The 25,566-nt window shown below is 41.3% G+C and overlaps 1 long non-coding RNA gene across 1 annotated transcript; it reads right to left on the minus strand.

The window, feature by feature from the left end:
• Positions 1 to 1,893: 1,893 nt before the first annotated feature.
• Positions 1,894 to 21,308, minus strand: LOC111266456 (uncharacterized). Its single transcript, XR_002684110.2, has 3 exons — positions 20,945 to 21,308; positions 20,360 to 20,494; positions 1,894 to 4,736 (listed from the first exon to the last, which is right to left on the minus strand). It is a non-coding gene; the product is annotated as an uncharacterized LOC111266456 (long non-coding RNA).
• Positions 21,309 to 25,566: the final 4,258 nt, after the last annotated feature.

Below are 25,566 nucleotides of genomic sequence, written 5' to 3' on the forward strand. Positions count from 1 at the left end.
CCTTAGAATATATAAGTGTACCTATTTAAGTTTGTCAACGACCTCCCATGGTAGTAAACAACGCACCCGAATGAGCCAGCTAACGGGTGCGTAGTTTAGTCAGTTTTGCTTTCTGGATAACAACCATCATCGTCAATGTTCCTACGAGTCGCTCCGGTGAACCGATGAAATCGATTCAACAGCCGATCGCTACTTAAGCTATTCGACGGCCGGACCGCAGCTGAAGGATTCGACCCCATGCTCGGTCAGGACAACGCAGTATAACGTGTTTATTTATCAAGTGAATACGTTGTATCAACGACGTAACGTTAGGTAATGTGTGCTCTTGCAGGTATGGCTCATCGTACGTCGAGACCCCTTAAACGAGGTCACCTAATGCTCAGTTTATTGATTCCTATTACTTGTCAGCTTTTGCGATAACAATGAAAATGCTGGCTTCGCTGCTCAACGGATCCTGCAATTCCGTAGCTAACTTATTGTACAGATTTCCGATGAGAAAGATCAGAAAGAGACTGATCGCACCAGCTGTACTCCGAGCGTGCGAAAAGAGCTCCGATTGGCACTGGCCATGTGACTGGTGTTTGTTATCAATCATATTTCGTTAACATGTTTCTATTAGCTCGATATGAAAACAATTTTATTTTATACATTTCTATAAGTCCCCGCCGTAGAGCGAGAAAACGCGTCACGTCAGAAGCTCGTCTGTAGCTGCAGAAAGTCTTTAATATAAATGCATATTAACATTGGTCTATAGCTACATCGTTCCCGTATTGTATAATAGAGTACCACAACCTGTGGGAGAGTAGACAAAAAATGCAAATGGCGGGCGGCCATAAGCGAAGTTTTGGCCGAAAATATCCCACACTGGAGATAGCGTGACGCTGAGCGAAGCATCGTGCCAGAAATCAACAATAGTTTTCTTAATAAACCTATCTTATTATCATATATCTAGCAGGCATTTAGACACGCGTTGTGCCACAGTTATCGTTATTTTATCTTCCATTTTGCAGGAGAGAGGACAAATTCAGGGTCGCCTTTTCATAGTAACCGTTCAAAATGGAAGGTCATTAGCGCCGCTTAATCTGCTGTTTTATCATCTTGTTATCACATGGATAGCCTTCAGGAAACGTCCAAGGCTACGATACGCTAGACTAGCGTGAGCGATTTCCGATCCGAAGCTTCGCTGGCCGATTGACCTACTACACACAAATAGATCACATGCTAAACATCTTTTCTGATATCAAACGATCTGAGCGTAATACATTGTAAAATAACACCAGATGGAGATACGTCAAGTATTAACTGTTCTTTGAGTAACTTTGACACACATTAATAATTGATTGCTGTTAGAGTGTCGTTAATGGTACCTCTACTTCAAGGCTTCGAGAGCTAGCCTAGTCAGTTTCTATTTAGTTCTTGCTATATGCGGTGCCCGTGCAGAATATAAATGCAAGAATACGTCTCATTGTATATATTAGTACTATTCCGGCACTGCAAAGGAACGGCAGCAACATAACGACGGTTCATAAATCTTTCATTCTTGATACGATACACTGGTATCGGACATTGGCCCTCAATCCGACTCTGAATACATTCACTGAACATCATCGGCGGTCTGTACCGTCGACTCGTGCTAACACGATGGCCGTGTTGGCTACTTTTCTAGTGCGGACCCCACCGGTGCGTCAGACAACCAGTAACTCTGTCTTGGGAGGCCACAAAAAGACCTAAAACGGGATAATGTAGCCGTTTTTCTTTATGCATGTATGAGTATTTCATTTTTTTCTTTAGTTAAAACAGTGCTATCGTTGACATCGAATACGATGACGTTTTATTGCTTCGCGGCTAGGCATAATTCTTCTGTGGCCGAACAGAATAGACAACACAAATGAGATGACCTTGAATTATAATAATTTTATTTGAAGAATAATACATCTCTAGTTTAGATAATCGTACGTAAGTTTGACATGTGTGGTACTTCCCATCCCCAATCTTCGCCCAAGGAATGTCGACCTGTTTTTACTTCCCATTTCGACCAACTATAATCAAACGTGTGGGCCAAAATAACAGTATAAGGCTTGTGCAGCAAAATCAATTTTCTTTCGTAAGTATATGAACGGCGGCCATTTTTATGCCAGTTGAATAATGGTCGCTTATCTTCTTGTGAGTAAAGAAGTGCACCAAGTTTACTTTAGGGCGGAGTTACCGCAGTTGACTTTGCCACGTATAAGGTAGAACGTAAAGCTGGGAACTCGCGGAAGGGTGCCGAGGCAATGTTTGTAATATACATTATTTAATAACATCATGAAGTAAACGCACACTTGTCAGTTACGGATCGAAGCTGAGCACAGCGAGTCTAAAGACAGCCGCGGGATATGATGACATTTCACAAATAATAAGCTAATTTATGTGGGTCTCCTATAATACGTGCCTACCAAGGCTGCATGAATGGTCGCAGCCTAGGAAGCCCTAGACAGGCAGAGGATGTATTGGTTGCTATAGCTAGTTTGCTCTTATGAAACTTAAATATGCTTTCAGCCTTCGGAGATCTAGTGGAGAACTGTATAGTATATTATATTAGATAATTCGTCGATTAACATACATAGCCTTTCCAAGTTTCTGAAGTGAATCCTAATTACAGGTGAAAAAGAATGGTTGGTGTCTTTGATGGGCATTTGGAGATGAAGCGGTCAAAGTCACCGCGGTGACACAGGTTGGCGTGACCGAACCTTGTGAGGTATGAGAGGATATGCAAACGAGTCTGACTTCGAACATTGACTTTTCAGTTTTCGAGTAGGTCTACCGTCTTTATTGGCTGCTGTGAACCATGTGCAACAATCTAGACCAATCAATAATTAAATAATATTCGCGGCAAAATTATATTTTCTAAATTATGCCAGGACAATCTTGAGGGGAAACAATCACTTAACGACCGATGCCGTCCAGTTAAACTACTTGCTTTTTCTTTCATTCATATCTCCTACCTCATCTCCCACAAAACAATGGCTATCACACGGGCAGAATGTTAAGGATTTGTAAGTATAATCTTCTTAGGAATTGCAATCCGTTCAGATGCGCTTTATGATCATTTAATAGCATAGCCTCATGGATGTCGCATTGAGGATAAATCAAAGCCACTATAATTCTTAGACCATTCAAAGAAATTTGATAATATGCTTGTAAGTTTAAAACTATATTTGGGCTATTTCACCCCATTTGGGTCTTAACAAAAAATGGCCGCTATTTTTCCATGATGTAAAACCTATGTACTGAATCGTAGGTGATTCAAGCGGCGAGATCTCCCGCTTATAGAACTGACCGCGAAACCAAAAGTTAAGGTTTAGTTTATTTGAGCACTGGTGTGAATTAAGACTCATATAATGTATCATCTATCTGGCATACGCATTACCTGTCATTTGCTAATTTTCCCATTTTTATTAATGACAACAATCGTTGAAGTTCTCGGCTCCAACTGAATGATTAGGAACCGGTATGTTTACGAAGTTACTAAGTATACAGCTCTATGAGCTTCTTCAACAGCTTTCGAACAACTAAGAAAGACGCAATCCTTTCATGACGTTAGTTGCACTCTAGGAATAATTACCAGGTATAAACTTCATTTATCAATAGTAATACAAGTATTCTCTCCTGCTTCTTGCCCGATTCATAGGATTTTATGCACATGGTGTATTGCAGATTTCACGTCGAAGAGCCACAAAGTGTTAGTGAAACAGTGAATTAGTATAGATCTCCATTATGGTGACCTTTTCAACGACAGCTCTAAAGAATCGCAACCTTTTCGTTATAGGCTGCGACGTCAGGTAATGATTGAAAGATTGGCGTATCTGTCTTCCAAAGGATTCGTTATAACGTCATAACAATATTTCTATGTTTCTCTTCTGGACACGACCAGCACATGGTTCCAAAAGACCCCCTTTCAACCGCCGTGCACCAGAATATTCGTCACGAGCCCAAAACCGTCTACAGAGTATATAAGGCATGATACAAAGTAGTGTGTATGATTCGAGAAAATAGGTGTATGCATTTTTAAGAAAAAACTAATGGCGTCTATTGTTCATTATTTTTCCTCTGGAAGAAAGCCATTTTGTCTTGTAATTGACCGAGAAAAACAATAAAGCAGACTCAAATAAACGGCAGATGATTAAAGATAGTCGAAAAATTCGTGTCTTTGACACCAGTGGTTTTTTGACATAATTCCCTACTGAGTTAGTACAATGATTCTACAAGTACTTGGTGGCGATTAAACAACATCTCCAGAACAGAGCCACGAGCTATAGTAGTGACTTTTTTTTCTCAAGCTATGGGGGAGGGAGGTAATGCAAGTCAGAATTGAACAGCGAAGAAGACACGTCTTGTAATGGAGAAAATACGCATCACTGTAAGGAGATCTGAGAAGACATCGGTCCGAAAGCTGGTCGTCGAGGGTTCCCTATAGTAGCAATGAAGGCACGATCGTAATATGCATTGTGTCTGCTTTCGCCGCTGAAAAGCGAATACCTCCATTAACTGAGTAGAACGGAAGGACGTCCTGATGCTGGGGCGTCACCGCCGGGGGTCGGTTTCCCCGTTGGTGAGATGTTTCCGTTACTGGCTGGCATGGCCCGTACTTTGTGTTCTAGACTCCTGTTCCAACGAGTCATCATGCAAACAGACCTTTTCAGCTCAATGTTTCTCCTTATTTCTCTTGCTGACATCCGCCTTTAAGTGCTCACATGCTGAAAACGAAGAAACAAGCACATTGTAGGTCGGCCATTGTTTTCCTTAGTACTTTTTTTCTTATGAACTATTTTCCTAGATCTTCCGTCTGTAGCAACATACAGAGAAGCACTTTACCGTGCATTTGTGTGGCTGATAGTTTTGAGCGTCAGTTAAGATCGAAGAGACAGCGTTCGGCGTCCTGTTTCACCCGGTCCCTGTTCTAAATCCTCTGTGATACAAATCTATGTTACTTATAGATACGATGAGCAAAGAAAGAAGTTTCTTTTGCCCGGCAGATGGAAAACCCTGCCCAACTGTACCGCAAATTGGGTCCTACAGCCGGTATGCTTAGTTTTTCTTCGACGCAGCTGAGTTGTTTTGCATGCATGTAAATGCAGGTTTATTGTTACTTCTACCATAAATTATATGCTACAATTATATGGAGATAGCCTGCACGCAGATTGTATGTTATGCACTTGCAGAAAGCTTTCGGGCTCAACCTGAGTGACGGAGGTAATACCGTTACCGACCACAGAAATCTGCCTGCCTAGACAAGACTCAGCGGCTTGTATCTGCTGCCGACTAAACAAAAATTTCACCTTTATTCTTCTGTCACGGTTAGCGATCTTAGTGCAGCAGGCACCGCTTGATCGAAGTAGAGGTTTGCTGCTTCGGGCAGAAAAACCGGTCAGGAACGACAAGAGGGTCCGATAGGATGGTAATGCTACTCAAAAGTTTTACCAGCAGTTAGAGCTAGCGATTACGGAAAGCAGTTGTACTGCGCCATACTTGCGTCGTACACCTCAACCGCCGGCACACCTGTCTACCTAACAGTGGTGTAGTTACCCGCCATGTTTATAGTGGCTCAAAAGCACCAGTCACTAAACATGGCAGGCCTAGCTATGACTTGCAGACAGAAACGACGCTGAATTTCGAACCGACGACGATAGCCGTTGCCGCGTTATGAGGATCATTGCCCAAGTCGCACCCTGCTGCACTTTTCTCTTATCATCCCGTTCGACCCCAATCTTTTGCCGTCTCTCTCGATCGCTTGCACAAATTCGATTCGGCCTAGAGATCCAATGTCTGACAAAACAACCCGAAAAATGAGATCCAGTGCAGAACCAAGCGAAAGGTATTCACTCAAATACAGAGTGGCGGTGCCTAGAATAGAGTGCGCAAAGGTGACGTCCTAGGAAAAACAAGCAAACGTTTCAGCCTTATTAGAACAGAATGCTATTGAAAACAGAGTGAGCGACAGAGGGGACAGTGGATACAAAGATGGATGCCTCAAAAATTCCTGCAAAGCTCGATATTATAGGGGAACTGCGTGCATGAGAACAGATAATGGACTTAAAGGATAAGTACTGCTGGGAAAGCTTTTGTGTAAATAGAACGTATTTCTAGCCTGCAATATTCGTTTAAAGATATGCATTTTCGGTGAAAAATTTTGACCACAAAGAATCCGTTAATCATAGAAAACCTACCCCTAATGGAAAAAAAATGGTGCAACCCTTTAGATTTGCTTTCTCTGCCTTTTATTTCTTATTGCTTTTCCAATTTTGCTCAATTTGTAAACGTCCTTTGTAATACCACAGTAACTTTTCTCAAGCTACGTGAGAACCGTCGTTCTATATCGACAGTTGAACGATCTGGCAGTAGGCCGCGAATCAGCTTGCCATATCTATCGAAATAAGAAAGCTGTTACAACTGCGGTACGTCGTTTTGCCTGTCTAGTCTCACATAGCAAGGTTCCTATGGGACTCTCTACATATTCAGAATGCTGGACAGAATCGAGGCAACGCAGATGACGGGTTACGCGAAAGAGGTTCATATTTAACAGCATCGTACCGTTAAGCCACAGCCACTGCTGGTTCTGCGGCAGCTGCAAGTGAGCAATATAACTGTTTAACCAAAGTAATGCACCTAAAGGAACCCCTAAGCCTCCCCCCCGGTTACGACGAAATGATACACGACAGACATAGCACCATTGGTCACAGTGCTGGCTCCTAGCGATTACAACAAAAATTAGTAATATATTTATGATTATTCAATCAAGTAAGCGATAATAAGCAGCCTTATATCGTGACGTCATCGATTATTAGTTCGATCATTAAATTGAAAAAAAAAAATTAAAAAAAGAGTTCTAAAAAAAATACCTAACTGTTTAAATACCAGACGTAAAATACGAGAAACAAAGGTTTGCCGACGCGGTTGTCAGAGTCGCAGCAATTTCTTCCAAACGACTTCAACAACTGTGATGAAAAACAGACAGAAATAAGTTGATAAATAGTAGGAACATACTGTAAGTCAGATTAGAATTTGCTTCCCAAATCGAGAAGCGTATCTCAAACTACCTAAGTAATTTTGTGTAGGTGAGGTAGATATCAGTTCATTTAACTTCACTGGCACAGTGATCATGTACATAGATGGCATTCAACCTTCCACCAGCTGCGGACATCATCGACTCTAGCAGGGGTTGTCTGGCTCTGTGTACAGTATATACAGCACAGCACAACAGCAACACTCGCCACCGTGAACATACTACAACACGATTAACTATTACCATTTAGCCATACGAGGTACGGAACGGCATTGGTTTAGTTCTATAAAGGAGGCATTGTTGAAAGTCCGTTTTCATCTAGAATATTCCATAATCGGTCTTCTTCTAATGCAAGCGACCAGCTTCGTTCTGCGCACTGAAGTTATTGTTTTAGTGCAAAAATGAAGGTACGAATAACTTTTCCATAGTAAACATTTCCATTTGGCTGATTGTCACTGGTCAATAAGCAGCCGTCGGGGACCTTGAGCAGCAAATGAGATGGCTCGTCCACCCTGGGAAGGGGTTGTTGGATCGGCAGGATGCTCTGAGTTTAGCAGGTTACCAGATAATTTTATAGTACCTTTTAGCAAATTCCAAGTGTCGAGTACGATCTAAAGTCAGTGAATAAATGCATTTAGGTAAATGATTTCGCTATCGCGGCAAGTTCTGAGCTGTTGGATACAACGTAGAAACGTTTCGATCTTTGCTCTAAATGCTCTAGTGAGAGTTCAAGCAAAATTAATGTAGAGGAAACGCAATGTACTTTTGCCTGTACCCAGTGAGTGTTGTACTTGGATGTCAAGAATTAGGGGAGTCTTGAGGAAGAAGAATCATACGTGATAAAACCAGCAATTTCTTAATTAAAGGTTATTCAAAGCGGGAAATTTTAAACATTTTAATCCTGGAAGTGTATTCATTCTGCGCGGTCAGTTACGAACCCCTATGAGGTGTAACAGCCTCTTTTCTACCGAGATGTCTACTAACGAGGCAACTACATCCAAGACATATTCCAAACTCGAGCACATTTTCATGTCAGCAAACGAGAGCTGCGAAGTCCATTTGATGGTTACAACTTCATGTATTATGTCTACAAGTACTCTCTACCCACGTAAGGAGGATGTGAATATGAAACATAAATACCAATTGTCTGCATAATTGCTAAATTTACACTTTATTGAAAACTGAAAATTGTTTTTGGCTGGCCATATTTTTGTCAAGTAGAATTGTGCCTAAAGCTCGTCGATCTATCGGCTAATTCGCACTTGTTTCTAGACAGGATATTTTCCTTACCTTACATTTGTAGGTCATTTTGCTTATAAAATTACCCCGCTGAAGACAATCTTTTTTTGTTTCGCGTGAACGTCAGCTGTCAAATCAATCTTGGCCATCAAAGAATTGTAATTGAAAGCGTATGCTCTGCTATATCGAGCACGGCACCGCCTCGAGGCTTAACATTTTTTTACTGTGACACAAGTGGCCCTTTCATATTAGTATATAGTATGTCTATACCTGCTTCAAATGAAGCTGAACACGTTTCGGACTGAAGTTAACATCTAAGACAGAACATGCCCTTGGTTGATCAACCTTCGCAAAGGGTCCAGTGCAGCTTCTGCGGGTGAAAAGCTAACCTCATCAGCCAGGCCACTTTTCTGCGCTATCGTGTGCTGACTTTTTTGACGGTCATTGCTCCCAAGTCTTCCTAGCGCGAAAGTAGACGCTAGGTTTCTCAGACTGCTAGGGTACTTTAACCCATCAATTTCTGCTATCAATCTGTCCCTTCAAATTTTACTTGGCAGAACAAAATGGTTTTGGGGTTCGAAAAGAGCGGAGGATCATTAATAGAAGATTTGTATAGAGAATCTTTTTCTCTTCCAAGGTGGAACTGATAGGGTGGACCTAGACGATAGTGTCTGCGGCAAGTGTTAATGCTCTGAGAACAGCTGATGTTGCCCTTTCGGTGGACCTTCTAATATAGTTGAAAGGGTGTCAAGCAATATGGAAGGCCGGTGGGATCGATCTGTGCAATAATGTATACAGAAAACGACTGCATGGACATGGCGTTGATAGCTAGAATAAGCGACTGGCAACAAACACAACAACAGTTTAAAAGTTTTACAAGGCAGTGACGCTTGAAGGTAAGCAGGCAAACCGAACAGGTACAATGATCGATAGAAGCACATGCAAATTTTATGACGGGCAAACTGTCAGTGACCTGACAAAGAGAGTACCACGTTAAGCTTAAAATGCTTGATGCTAGTGAGCTCGAATTAAGCGACAGTTCTCAGGATTGCTTTCTTTGTGCACCTATACTGCGATAAAAAAAGTGAACAGGAGCACTCATGCGCGCGTAAGTAATAAGTGAAGCCAGTAACAGATGTGAAACATTACATATCAGTGATATCAAACTGCTTGAAGCAGCTGTTCTCCTTGGGGTAGAAGCTCATAGGTATATCCACAATGTATTATAGATAAGGATGTTAGTGCATTAAGCGGTCAGGAGGGTTGTTGCTGTTTGTTGAGTGTAATATTCGGTGACGACCAACGGTGCAATCGCAAAAGAAAGCACACCGAATACAAATCTTAGATTTTCAAAATAAAAAAGGTATTGAGTTGAAATATGGCGGGAACTGTTTTCACCGCTTCTGAGATTCCTAATAATGCGATCCACCATTTCTCTGTGATACCGTCATAAAGCCCGTCACTGAGAGGAAGAATGGCAAGATCTGTTAACGCCTGTATCGTTCGGGGCCACTTCATTACTTAATGTACTGACGTGAAGGTTAAATGCACAAACCGCAGGGGACTAGGGTACTGGGCGTGCCTAATTCATCGGATATGGTCGAATGCTCAGCAAGCTAAAAGCCCTTAAGTGATCCTAAACCACTACTCTAAAGTCATGGAAATCACAGTGGTGCTCCACTCCGAACTGGTGGATAATGTACCACATATACGAGTATTCCAAGCGGATAAGGCCGGCCATCGATTCTAGACCCCTCGAAAAACATCCCGAAAAAACTAGACAAATGCTTCCAAACGTTAAAAGTGTTGCTCCACTCTATAATTTTGTGGAATTACTAATAGCAAACTTCCAGCTTTCAAAGAAAAATTCAAAGAAGACATCCAGCGTGTGATCTGGCTTTCCTCGGAAAGCAGTTGGCAGCTGCCCAACTCTACGATTTGCTTGCGGATGTGAGCCTGTTGCATAGAATAAAATATATCTTTCTTAAAGCATAACCGACAGGCCTACGTTCTTATCTAATAAAATTGTGACTGGCATTAGAAGAAAATAGCCTGCCAGTAATCAGAGGCACCACCAAGCTTCTAGCACTCGGTATTAAATTATTTCAAAGGCTATATGGTCTAGATAAATAAAAGGTACAGGATGGGTCTTCGTTATGAAGCTTTCCTCGCAACAAGAAAGGGTACTAGACAAAAACAGTTAAGCGTAGGAGCTGTAGAGAATATTTGTGCGTTGTGGGGGAGAGGGGGAGAGGCGTCAATTGTTGTTATTGATTAGATGCGGCTAAAAGCTATTAGAACAATCGAGATTGCTTATACAAAGAGTGATAACTGCAAGTTATATGAAGCCAAACCTGTCAGTATAGATAGGCGGCGATAAGGGGCGTAAAGCAGTTCGGAAAAAGTTAACTTGGTTTACCTTACAATCATAAATTATGGCGCAGGTACAGTTGCGCATTTGTATGCTTACGGTTTCGTAGAATCTTACTTGGACGGCCTAATGATGAGTAATTTTATTTTCCACCAGCTACTGAATCCCGTTCCATTTTCCGACCATGCAATCTGCAAATATGTGCCAAGATAAGGTGTTAATAAGGCACACATAGGATGACGCACCAAACGGGTTGTCGACGTAAGAAGACACAATGTAGCAATGGTAGCAGCCTTCGCAAGAGGTGTAGTTTCTAGGCCTGATGGTGCCGGCAAAACGAGTAATAATTAAAGTTAATTTATCGCCCGCAATGCAGACTTTCGACTCCTGCCTAGCTGCTCTGATCAATGCAGTAGAAAAGCTACATATCGAGTACCTGAAATTCGGGTTCATTGCGAAGTATGTCCACTTAGAACTAAATAAGATGGAAATAGTGGAATATAGAAATAGTCGGATACGAAAGGTGGAATACCCATCTCTAAGAGATGCGTGTAAAGGATAAATGTAAGCGACAAAGACCACCTGGAACGTTTGTTTGCAGTTTTTTAGGAAAAAACATAATTATGAAATACGCTTCGAGCATTAATAGGGGGAATCGTGCAAAAGCGATTGCGGAGGCTGCTGAAAAAAAATATCCAAAAAAAAAAGTATGCAAAGAACGGAGAGAAACGACGATCAAAAGTCCATTGAAACGGTACGCAAAGAATATAAAAGTGTTTATTTTCTACAGTGTATTCCATTTCAGTTCTCCAGTCTCAGGATCGTTCGTTAATTGTAGTGCTAAAATACTAAATAACAATGTTAGAGTAAGTTATAAAAATGAATACAAAAGGTGTTAACCTTTTAATTGCGTGCAAGCTTAGAGGCAGTCGTATGAATAGCTCACTTCCTTTACTGACGTACAGAACGGGAATTAGAATACATACACATATATATATATATATATATATATAGTTTGGACAGTCAAACCTTAGGTCGAAAGAAACCAGGCGTCGCTGCTCCTAGTACGATACAGAAATACTGCACAGTCTGAATGAATATAGGAAATCCTTTTTATATGATCCGAGGAGAATTTTAGGCTGTTGCTAAAACAGTAACCTATAGATCAGCTAACAACTAATACGAACTTTTACACCCTATCTACGTGTTAGCTAGCGCCTATTTATCATCTGTTTTCTTGACAGTTCTATGACCGTTCGGTCATCACAATCAATTATACTATGGCCATACATCCACTCGAATTATGGGTGGGTATATCCATCTCATCAACACCTGTTGTGATTCACATTTTTCATTGTCAAGCTACGGAAGCTACCCGAGAGGCAGTACGCGCAATCCTCGTCGTACACGCAGCGTACAAGAACTCTATACCTAAGAGACAGAGGATTACCTAATGATTATCTTCCTTCTAAAGATAAGCAAGGTAATCTACGACGAGGCTGAAGTGCTGGATCATCAAGAAACAAAAAAAACTAGAAAGAACAAGCGCTGAACACGAACGGACTATACTTATGCATTAGTTTGCTAATTATCGTCCACGACACGCTGCAAAGCGGAACTTGTCTATTAGCTGATGAGTCTCCCATTGTTGCATGTGACGCACAATTGGGGCTTTAAACCCCATTCGGCCTGCCCACCCCTAAGGATCAAATGTAAACATGATACAGTGTTTTAGTTACTTCTAATTAAGCGACCTACACTTCTGCAGTGGATTTCAGCTTATGCGAGACCTCGAAGAAATAGACAAGCGAATCAGGCCACCAAATGCAGTGACCGCGAGGCGATATGCAAAATGACCTTATCGGTTTCGAAAGAATTAGTAACTAAGATAAGTGGGCCACCAAAAATAGCTCGTAAATCAAGAGAGACGACAATCGAAGCTCAAGCAGACTTTGGCGAGCGTTGGAACGTGCAACACTGAAAACATTAATGGACACGGTTCAGAAAGAGGTAGTGAAGTTCTATTGATTAGGATGTGGAAAGTATTTGTAATCATATTTTTCCATAAAGGCTATTTTACATACGTATATTATATATGTAATGCGTAGGATAATTCTACGCATAAAGATGTATGCGAAGTAAGACTATACTTAAAAAAAATGTGAACGAAGATAAGTGGGGCCTGAGGTAAGGCTGCCACGCCTTGACCAAAGTGTCCAGAATGTCTCTAGAATGTGTCTAGATTACTTTGCTATGCAAGGTCACATGGAGTTACGAACAAACGCTTTGTATTTACAAATTTCCAAATACACAGCTATATAGAGATGCGTGAAAGTGGATAATGCATTTAAAAACAATAAGGTCTTTGGTGGGGATTTTTTTTAGTGCTAAATGAATACCTGAATAAGAAAAATTCTGCGTCATCTAAAAGATAAAGAGTTATTATTATTATTGTTACCTCTACTATAAGTTCCAGTTATCGAACTGTCCGAGCAGCGATCAGCTGTCCAAGATTCACTGTAATTTTTGACCGAGTTGCACAGAAAAGTCAAGCATATGTAGGCTGAGCGATCGACAGATGTGACAGCTTTATGGTTCCCTTCAGCATATCGTTCCCCTTCCAATGGAAATCAACTGCTGCTGCATTTACATCTGAGAAGACTTTTTGCCGGCAGTTATTCATGCTTGCCCGCGTCACAAGTCTAACAGTTCACAATAAACGATAACAGCACGAGCACGTATCAAAAAGAGAAGGAAGCGTGTCCAACGGGCTGCTACCAAACTACACATTTCACTCCCTCGCGTGTTCTGTCTTTCTGTTTTATCTTCATGCCGAATAAGCCGGCCTTGATGGACGTGAATATGCGCCTAGTAATGGGTCTTCAGAAGCTCTGAACCGCTAGGTTCCAGGGTATCTTTGCGCTGCGGCCAGTATGTGCTCTGCTGCAGCACCGCAGCGCTGCTTCGATATATTTTGGGACTTTTAGCATTCCTGGTGCCAGCAGTGTAAAGCCCTTGGCGCCACGCTAGCGAGCGATCGTTGCGTTGCCGGGTATAAGAGCGTTGCAAAAAAGCGAGTTGCTACCGTAATGTGGTGTGCATATTTTTTGATAGCCAAAACAGAACAAAGATGCAAGATGCGGTAAAAATATAACATGTACGTATGTATGCGTACGGGTACATATATTCGTTTGCTAAGAAAGGCCAGTTAAAAGGGAATTTCCTAAAAAAAACACGAGCCTTACAATAACCATCGAAATCTGTCATGATTAAGGGAAAATTACCAATGTGTACAAGCAAACCTATTGAGCTTTTGTGACAAGTGTGCTTAAATTTATCGAGTCGTAGTTAATGATATGGAAAACGTACATCAATTTCATCATTTAAGTTGTATGTACAACAAGAGCTTTTCGTAGATTATACTTTAAACGCGCTTCCACGACTTACTCCAAAGTGTCGACAGGTCACCTAAACTAGCGGTAGATATAGCATCCTGCTAAAATTTGTTCAACTTCAGTTTACGATTGTGATCACTGCCATACGTAATTTGATTCGTTTCTTCGCGGCATCAAATCTTCATTTAGATTTATCATCATTATTGAACTCGGTGCTGTTAATTGAAACTACCTGAGTTCCCCTGCCACCGAATACGTCTAAACATAGGCCATCTCGAAGGAAGGCATCTAGGGCGTATTATTTGATTTATATCAAGCCTCATATTAACGGGGGATGTCGTTCTAAGGCTAACGGCATTTCGCCTAATAAACTTTTGTGGGTAGGTTGCAACATAATTAATGTAACCATTTCTGGATAAAAATCACTACCGTCAAATACAATGTGTTTTTGGGAACCACCTTATTATCTCATTTTGTATTAAAAGGCTCATGCTTTCTATTGAAATAGTCGTTGCACTGATTCAACTAATTTTAGTAATTTATTTATAATATATTTTAGATTTAGATAGATTTAGTAATATTAAAATCATGTAAATATTTACTAGGATTCTAAGCCAAAACATAAAAGGAAAGCTAGAAGCCGTAATAACGAATACCTATGCAGGCGTAAAGACTGGGACTCATGAGGCTGATTTGGGCTTGGGTTCGCAGAGCCGAAGTACTCACCAGGCAGACGCAGTGTCATCATCCAATCAAAGCTTACGCATCTACGTCAAAGCATTCATGAAATTTTACCAAGTCGACCAACTTGCGCAGATGTGTGCCTACCGGTAGTAGCTGTAAACTTCAGCTTATTTTTTTTTCGTCTTTTAGCCTTTGTTCTAAGCCGTTAAGTTTTCCTTCAAACGATTGTGAGTTCAACTGGGTTGACCTTCTTCTCCAGAACACGATTCATTTTGGAGTAGTACTTCGATCATCAATGGTCTTTATTGTAGCTCAGGGTTTCCTGCTATTACGTGTTAATGCCTCTCTAAACACTCGTACCCCATAACGCATAGTTCCTATTTTATAGAATTAACTCCGAACCCGGAAGCTAACAATTAAACTGCATGAGATCTGTGAAATCACGCACAAGATACCCATGCACAATCGACTAGCTGAGATGTCTGGGTCGGACTGGGGTGGGACTACCTACTATATTTCTTGTCTTTTGGTTTTTAAATGACTGTTATAAATTTTGTTGTGTGTGTAAGACCATCTATATGTGCTATGCCAAGGTAGTGTTTCGTGATAAAGACTGGAACAACAGTGCGTTTAACAACTGTGAATCTCAAGTACGATGACGGTAGCACGGTAACGATAGGATAGCTCATTTGAAATTTGTTTACATGTACATATTTGGCACATGAAGAACTGATAGCATACGCGGTTCCAATCACCGCTTCAACGGTCCGTAAACATCAAAATGTTTCGAGCTTTGCGTCCACTGTTTGAGCAGTTAAACATTGCTTCAGAATGCTGATAAGTCTTCCCAACACGAATATACAAGGATCATAGTTAGCTTGTCCTAAAGAGCAAAGCTTTCTAGTTGGATGTCAGTAGTACCAAACTAAAAAGAAGGACGCAGCAGCAAATGATATAAAATCAGTAATTTCGTCCGGAGATAAACCACTTACGAAGGACAAATTTATGTAACCTTGCAAAGGTCAACTATGACGTCGCTTCTAGGCTACCTTTTCATTTTTTTGGAAACAGTAATGAATCTCTTCAACATAAGAGAAGCTTTATTTTCTCTAAAGAATAAATTCGATATTGAGAAACATATGTGCATGTAGGCGGGTCATCGTATGCTGCCTTCCCAATGTTGTCTTCAATTGGCAATGAAGTACTACATTGCTGTGGCACATAGAAACCACTCAACGCTAGTTTCAACACAACGAACAAAGATAATCGCGTCAACTGGCTGTCGTCCGGGCTACCATCCGCCTCTGTTCGACTTGCCGCAAAGTTTCAAAGAAGTTCTACCAACATCTCCTTGTTCGAAATTTGGTTATCTAGTTAAAAAACGACATCGACAACAACAATCATGATTATAAAGGCCTGTCGCTAGACGTAGAGTGTATGGTGAGCAAATGGACTTTGTTATGGGCGAAAAATACATTTTTGCACTCTCCCTCTCTCTCCTTTCTTCGATCCTGCCACCTGCTGCCACGTATCAGTCGGCAGCAGCCGCAATCTCTGGTACCTGTTTTGTTGCATCCGTGACATGCGTTTAGGCCGAACAATTCCTGGTAATGAGGTGTGCCGTCATGCCGCTTCAATTATTATTATAGCCAGGCTCGCTTGTCACTTCCTCTCTGCATACTGACGAGGAATCACTAATCAAACGGGACGTGACAGAGTGAACCGAAGCTATGGGGCCTGAACTAACCCGAACGAGTACAAACGTGACTGACTCTGATCTCGCAGGACAGAGGTTAATGTTAAAACTAATTCCAAGGGAGGTTAAAGTGAAAGACTGAGTGATGAAAACAGGCCAAGCGGAAGTGGATGGCCTCTTCCGACCAGCAGAAATTGTTATTCTACTATGTCAGTGGTTAATGACGATGACACAGAAATGCCATTACACCCGGTAGCTCTAATTGATCATTTTCGTACTTGCGCGTGGCTAGTATATTAGTTATTCATCTTTAATAGATTTGTGGAACGTTCACGACCACAACGCGAGTGCGAACTTTTTCCACACGGTTACTTAGAACTACGTACGTAAATCAGTGATAGAAAAGGGTGCCTTTCGGAGCGTTTCCATATGCACGTTCATGTTGTACTGATGGAAGCGAGGGCGCTGTAGCCCACACTATTAAAAAAATTCGATTTTTTTTTTATCCGAAAACGACGGTCCTGCCTACTGCCAATTTGTATGCAACTACTGAAAATCCGAGAAAGACTTTCATGAAGTAAGGCTGAAAATTTTCACTAGCGGTTAGATTGACAGGGCTCAAAAACTTACCAAAATGTCACAAAATAGAATTTTAAATGATCTCAAATGTTTAATGCGGAAACCAGTGGCTGCTTCGAAGAGGGGAAGGTGTATCGCCAATTGAGCCTTCTAAATAAGTTCCTGCAATTTGTCTTCCTTGAGTTTTTCGCTTCCGTTGTACGTTTCGGGTTCCGTGGTCACTTTAAAGCTTTGTACTATAAGGACTTGTAGTCTGCTATCCGTCTAAAATTTTATTATGCTATATTTTTTTGCACGAATCGTCCTTGAGAAATACTCGATCCAGTGTATGCATCTATGATTACTATTAAAAAATTATTCGGAGTTAAGAGATAGTATTTTTTGTTAAATAACTAGTAAGCTGTTTGTATCCCGAACTAAAGCTGTAGTTAAGGCAGACATCGGTTACCATCAAAACTAAATCATTAGGCACGCGCCAAAAACCCTGTAGAAGTATGTTTTTTTTTTAGGTATGATCTTTGAAACAAGTCATGAACGGATGTCCGAAAATAGACGGACCACTTATAAAATTAATATATATATATATTAATTTTATAAGTGGTCCGTCTATTTTCCGCCTATTTTATATATATATATATATATATATATATATATATATATATATATAGAGTCATCAATTAAACAAACTGAAATATACTCAATCAGTTAATTTTATCTTTTCGAAATATTTTCAGATGATTTTTGGCTTATGAAAACGTTACGGTTCTATTTTACATGAGCATCTACATACGTCGCCAAAGACACTGGCAAGTATGTTTAAGCTGGTGGCAAACGATGTAACATGTAAAACTGAGCGTATCTCAGCGATTGTAGACATGATAACCCGCTGTAATTGTGATTGATTATGAACAGCCAGTGTGTTCTATCTGACATCAGTGAGCTTAAGTGATCTGAGTATTTTCTGGTGATTTTTGGCAATTTTTACGTAAAGTGTGCAGATGCATGCCACTGATTAGCAACTTGCCTCGTCAAAAAATTTACATAATGCTGTTAAAGTGTTTCATTTTTTTTTCAGAATACAACCGCCGTCAACGTTGCTATTGGGCTGCGGTTAAATCTTCCCTGTTTTGCAACGGATAAAAAAAATGTTTTGTGAAGTGGGAGGTATATGTGATTATTTACGAGCCCCAAAAAGATAAGCTGGCCCCGTATAACATCCTCCAAAACAGAATAAAAGACCGTGCTGAAAGTTACGTTTTGCCGCGGACTCAGGAAGACTGTTCAGGGGAATAGATCTCATGAAATCTCTGTTGAATACTCGAATAACACGAGCCCATCTTCATTAAGTAAACCAAGCGAGAAACTGGCAAATCTCATTTTGAAATTCCCAGAAAAATGCCCATCATGCTTTTAGAGGTGTTGGCAAACGATTTTCCGAAAACTGTATCGTGCCGAAAGTCCATCAGAAGTTGTAATGTATAACTTCTGGTAAAACATTGGGAGGATACATTTTGCACAGGGAGTATTAGAGCAAGGAGCAGTATGCTGAGGGGAGCACAGTGGGAATAGTTCCCTGTCCGTGACTACGCCTCCAAGCACGATGGGGCACTTTGTCAAAAAGCTTAAATTATTATTAGCCTACTGGCTGCCAATAATGTTGAGGTGTTGCTGTGGTCTGCTAGTCCAGCTGATCTCAATATCATAGATCATGTCTAGAAAACCGCGTAGTCACGCGTCCGGAGAAAACAGAAAATAGTAAGTATTCCAGATATCCGTAAAAGGATCATTAATGTGTGGCGATACGGTCTAAGTACAGCGCAAAACTACATCACAGGTACGCCCTAAGGGCAGTTATTGCCGCAAGAGGCGGTGCCACAAAAAAGCACCCATGTTCGCACACGCTTATCGCTATAATACATTGTTAGCAGTTTGCAGTCTTCAATGATTTTGATGATTTATTTTGGATTCTTCTTTCATGTGCGCGGCATAGCAGCAAGCTCGTGCGTTTAAACGAGCGAACCTCGCTTGGGCGGATCATTAAGGTTAATATATTGAAACAAGCTCTCCAACGCTCAGGGTGGAATCTTCGAAAACAACGATGGACAGAAAATATTCTATATAGGTTTGTGCAGTTTCCGGATACATTAACTAATTGTTCTTAATGCCAACCGTTATTACTCTATCAGTAAAGGTCTCATTTGTACTGAAAAGACTATTTTCAGGTTCAAATGCCGAGCATTTCAAGCGAGACAGCCATTTTGTCTTTGGCGTCAACGCTTAGTGGCAGTATCCAATCAGTTGACCTATTTACACCTTAAGCCGTGCTGCTACACAGACCAAGCCTACATGACCACCCACAATAATTATACAGGTTAGCTGTAGGACAATCGACTTATGTTCGTTCCTTTACTATGTATGTGACCTTCACGCAAATTATACCTCTGTAGAGTATTTCACAACGACTCATTATCAATCTCTGGTGATAATCTTTTTTAACCCACAACGGGTCGCAATTAACGACCCACAGACTATTTTTTTCATGCGCAAGCTAACAGTCAAAGTAAAAAAAAAACCTACTATCAGTCCACACAGTTTTTTCCCGACCCAGTTCCAGGGCCAGTTCTATTATCTGTCTAGATACTTTTAACGTGCAACGTTTTTGGTAATAGCATGTTTAACGGATGGCCTTTTCTCTTCTGTAGCTAAAACCTTCGGATGCTTCCAGCAACTAACGGCGGTCAACAAGCGCAATATTTGGAGGGCAACAGTAAAGAGCAATAGTTGACGGGAACACATCGCGTATTCGATGCTGTCTTCGAGAAATAACGTAAGATCTTTTCTTGACTAGTAAGCTAACGACTAGCATGAGTCGGTCGAGGTTTCGGAACAGCAGAGCTTCCCGTACGCTTACCAGTTCACTATGCGCTACGGAACATGGCCAGAATAAGAATATATTGGCTCTATGCTTTACGGCGAAAGGAGCACAGGACGGCGTTGGTTTCGAAGAGAATTAACGCTGGGTCAGTGCATCTAAGATCTCATCAATAGCATCATGGCCTTTACGAGTGGATAGATCCAGTCGTGTCAACCTTGCAACTCTGTCGTTGCCTAACAACATCGAAAGATGGCGAAGCATTAAATAACTACGAAAAACAATACTCATCGGCCTGTGATATATATTTTAGGTGTATAAGACGTTATAGTTCTCATTAGTGTACCTGTTAACACTCTTTCCCTTTAGGGGAAAGATCCTTACCTGTTAACATCGTTTAGGGATGTTGACATATATTAAAATAATACGTGCAGTAAGTCATGCAGAAAAATGATGTACGTATTAAGTGGATAAACGGTACCAGTTATAGCGATTTGCGCCAACGATAATATCCTGGGTGTGCCGCTTACATAATCTATGCAAGTTTGAAGTTCCTGCGAGACGTCCCTTCGAATGTAAAGCGTTCCGCTGAGTCTAAGCGGATCAGAACTCTGTGCTGTAAAATGCAATTTTAGAAAATACATGCCGTTGAATCTTATGCTGAGTCCTTTCGAGTAATTTAATAGATACCAGTGTAACCTAAAAGTGTGTGATTAGAATATAGGCAGATATACCTACCCTTGCATTGAGGTAAAACTTCTATAACGACACACAATAATGTGTTAGACGTTCAACACCCTCACTAGGTAATTGTGTATGAATTTGACGAAAAGCAAAACTACGAACAGATAGATGGTACTCGCCTAGACGCTTTCTGATCCATTTTCAGGTCACGTCGCCTTTCTACCGTATCCATTGTCTACAAACTGCAAGTTGAAAACTTCACTACAAACATGCTCCCTAGAAACGGCAACTATCATTTTGGCTGTTCGCATAAACCGCATGGCAACCTTTGAATCAATCTGTATAATTATGCCAATTGTACGATGTGCTGGATTTTACTTACGTTGTATCGTGAGTAAGATCTTCTGTACGGAACGGAAGGCGGGGTTCGTATGTGCGTACAATATATTCTCTCGGTTGGCTAGTCGTTTATTTGCCGTACACTAAAAGTGCCCTAGTTCGGCAATGCCAATGGTGCTCGCATCGTGCTGTTGTTACGCCGAGGTGCTTCGTTGTAGCCAATGTAACCGAATATAGTATTCAGGCCCTTTTCTTTCCGTTTAACGCAACACAGGACAGCTCTCGTATTCCAGTACGAGCCGGGCAACGGAATCGGCATGTTTAGCTGGCTTGATTTCATAATGCTCTGTTGTAGCAAGAATACGATATTCCACTCTCTGTGGTGTATTTGTACACCTAATGACAGCATAAATGATGACGCCAGACCTTGTAGAATACCGTTAACACTGCATTCCAGATTGCCCATTTTGTCGTTTCTCCTCTCAATGATTTCATTTGACTCAACGGTTTCGATTGAGCGGACAGTCTTTACAACTCATAGCGTTTGTTATAAATGTCGTCCACCAGTTGGCTTTTTCTCTTCCAAGCTTTTCTTCTTAGTACCGACCGACTGCTGAATAGATCTATGAATGTTATGAACACATTATAAAAGCTAGTACGTGTTACGATTTATCGCGCGATGCAGTGAGCGGCTAAGTTGAAAACCCTGTAATTTTTGAATAAACAAAAAAACCTATTCCTCTCCTCTACACTTCCTTTTCCCCGACCCCGTTTAAATTTTTCACGGGCCTCTTTACTTTAACTGTATTTACTATACAGCGAAGTTTTATTGTGCCTGCTGGGCTTGCGGATCATGCTTTCGCAAACATGGTCCCAATGCATCTGTTGTATCTATGCGTCGTTCGTATTTTATTTATGGCAGTCCCTCTCGCCAAGAGCTCTTTACGCAAGTACCCGCATAGGTTCACTGGGGTCTGCAAAGTTCCCGGTAAAATGGCTTACTTTCCTTTACTTTTCTCCTCTGGCCGTCAGCGAACGACAGTACTAATAGCCTAAGACACGCGGATAAGCCGACGGGACGTTGCACCGACGCAAGCCAAATGTGACTACATGCATTGGATAAGTAGCCACATGTCGCATTGGTAAGTGACAAAGTGACGAGATAGGTCGAGGGACGAACAGAGGCTTATGTGCCTGCCAGCAGCTATCAAGCCAGCGCAGACGTGAGCATTTGTCACCGCGTAGAAAAACGGCGGGGGTGAAAATCTGAAAGTTGAAAGCGACGATTTTATTTGGAGTCTGCTCCGGGGTTTACGGAGAGGCATATAAGTAGAATTTGGCAGAGCGATATACGTTGCAAACACGGGCGATGCAGTCAACGTAGGTACGACATAAATATCCATAGTAGATCGCACTTAGGACCAGAGCAAAGTACGTTATTTGAACCAGCCAGGTTAATACCAGAAACGGGAATGCCAATGCAGCCAGAGGAAGCGAGCAAAAAGAAAAGTGGTACTGCGGGAATCACTTTCCAATGTGAAAAGTAGGTTCGCGGCTGTACACGTACTCGGCTACCAGCTCAATCATCGTAGAGGATCATACTCCTACGCCAAGTTATAGGACACTACGACAACCAGCCATCGTGCTGTCACACGTCACGACCAACGATGGCGTTAGGGTAGGTTATGATGAGGATTTCGTCGTTCCCGCCCACAGCAACTACGAACCTTTTACTTTGCTGTTCTTCATCTGGATAGTGATCTGTGTGCCAATAATTCTTCGTCTTGAATGTCAGTTGTGGTACTGATGATGACAGCGTAGTAGCTGTCGTAAAGACCATGATAGCGTACGTGCGGCCGCAACTATAGTCGCTATAGTTGAAAGATAGAGCTTACATGGCACAGGCTGTATGTACGGAGACCTTCCGCCTGGAAAGTGGCATTGCTGGCTAACAACAACAACAACGTTGGTCAACGAAGACATCTACATATGGAGTGGAACCGTGGCATCTGAGAGGAATGAAAAAGAAGTAGCTAGAAGGACTCGGACAACGACAGGATGAGACTGAAATGCTGGCACATAACGGGCTATACACAGCGACACTCTATGCTGACCGAATGCATCAGGCCGAAACAACGGCGGAAGAAGCAGGCCGAAGTTAACAATGGAAAAGGTAAATCGGAACATTTCGCCGACGCCACACAACAACTTAGATGACAGTGATAGCGATGATGATTATGGCCGCGATGAAAAGGGAAAACAAGGAAAGCTGAAATGCAACAGACAGCGGCTAGCCGAGAAAATAGAATAACGCACGCTTGACATTGTGCTGAGTTTGCCTTCGCCGACGGTTGCCTACCTCTGCCCGCTGGTCCGTTTGGCTGTTCAACGTCAGAGATGAAATTTCCTTCTCGCGCACCTCTGGCGGAGTATCCAGCAGCGAAAATAATCGTTGGTTGACTGTGAACGAGCGAACATTGGGGGTACTGGGTAGACTAGGGCCAAGTCAAATTCGAGATACTCATATTGCTCACTTACTTGTCTGCGCGCTACGACATCCAACTTCTATATAAATTCTTCGCAGACACTATGCAAAGGATTGACAAAAAAACATATATTACTATACAGTTTGTCAGGGTTAGGGGAACGATAGTGTTTCGAGGGAGGAACGAGAAAAGCGACTGTGGATACTTGCAGTAAATGGAGAAAGCAGTCTAGAACAGGATTAGGATTAGAATATAGGCGTGCACGACGTGCAAGCAAAGAATTCAGTTTATAACCCAATTATTCGTTGTACAGTCCGAGCTGAGCGTATAATACTAGACCATTTATTATGAAACGTGACATAGTGAATTCTAATTTTTTCGAGTTTTTTTTCACAGGCCCAGTCCTTCTGTGATCAATCGATGTATGCGCCACCATTATTATCAATTACATTTCATGATCTGGATGATAGTTCGTGTATTTCACTACTGTCGAAGTATGTCGTACGGGAAGTCTCGGAAAACAATTTCGATATTATATTGAAATCTTCCTATTAAAACATGGTGAATATTTGAAGGGAAGGAATAGTCTGTATGAGCAATGTCTGGCGAGTACGGTGAACGACAGGGAGCCTCTTGTTGTAACTTCTGCATTTTAGCTACTACGATTCTTGCAGTGTGGGGTAGGGTCTTGTCGTGCAGTAGAAATTGTTTGCCTTTGTTTTTTTATTCTTGGCTACAAAATATGAAGTTTTTTTATTTTTTCTTTTATTATAGCCTCTAGTCGTTATCAGTGCGTTTTCATCGTAGTCAATGAACCAAAACTCATGATGCCCTAATGGACAACACCTATATTGGACCACCAAGCAGGCACCATCCATTGTTGTAGCCCTATATTTGCTTTAAGGTAATGTCCCGCTAGTTCGGTTGCACCTACTCAACAATGTGATTGTTTGCAATTATTATAGGCAACCCATTTTTCACTACAAGTCAAAATTCGGGCAAGAACGGGTCGCTATTGCAACGCGAAAGTAAAAAGAAGCAACCGTCTGTACCTTTCGTAATCACTGAATCTTTTTTCCTTTCTTTTTCAATTTGACCGACGTACGCAAAAGTGGCCTATTTCCCTCACAAGAAGTCTTCCGCAAGGACCTTTTCCGGATCCAAAGCTATCTTTCCGGTTTTTTTTTCCAAACCAATAACTCACCGTATCTCTACTAATAGAACCTTCACCGAATACGAGGTTTTTACCGCGAGCAGTCTACGCACCAGCAGTACTGAAATGGAGCTCACATTCTTAAACAACCTGACTTTTTTTTTATTTTCCACGGCTCACTACAATTTGCGTGCTGAAAGCCCAGATGCAAATGAAAAGACCAAAAAATTGGTTACGTATTTTTAAAAATGGGGCGGACGCGCTAAGGGAAGACTTTTAACAGGTGCATAACTGGGAGTATGTACGTCAAAATTAATTTTGAAGAAGTCTGACCTGCCGCCTTTTTTTTTTTTTTTTTTTTTTAAGCTTCGCCTTAGAGTAATTTAGAATCGACGAAGAACAGGGTAGTTACAACCGGGGACTATTGCTTGTAACGACCTTTTAGACTCCTACATGCACAGCTGACGAAGTAAAGTTTAGCTACTCAAGAGTGACACGTGATACAAAATAACGATATTTAACTATTTAATTATGTCAATACATTAGCTTATCAGCTGTTCTATTTCTTTTAGACATTGCCAATTTTTATAGCGTATATTTTTTTGTTAGGCACTTTACGGTGCTAGTCTGCAACTGCGTGATATGTTATTAAATCCTAATCAAATTAAATAACGAGCACCTGTAACTGATAGGACAAATTTTCATTGATGGCTCTCTCAAAGAAATCCCTGCTCTTCCCAAAGTAGACTGACTCACAACAGAGCCAGAGATGATAGCAAGAGTCCAACGAGCAAGCGGATACGAAATATTTTTTTCAACAAAAACTACAATACAATTTTAATTATTGTGTAGAATTGTGTAGAAATTTTTATCTCCCCCTGTATAAGCGTTGATCCTTTTTGAGGCATTTATTGGTGAACCCTTCAGGGCCGATCAGTGTTGACTGAAGTCAGAGGGCTCCAATGCTACGCTAAATAGCACGGTGGAGAAAGAGGACCTTATTGGGAGAGATTCGATGCTAGCCAT

This window comes from Varroa jacobsoni, unplaced genomic scaffold (genome assembly GCF_002532875.2).
Source record: "Varroa jacobsoni isolate VJ856 unplaced genomic scaffold, vjacob_1.0 scaffold_1085, whole genome shotgun sequence".
In the NCBI taxonomy this organism is placed as follows: Eukaryota; Metazoa; Arthropoda; class Arachnida; order Mesostigmata; family Varroidae; genus Varroa; species Varroa jacobsoni.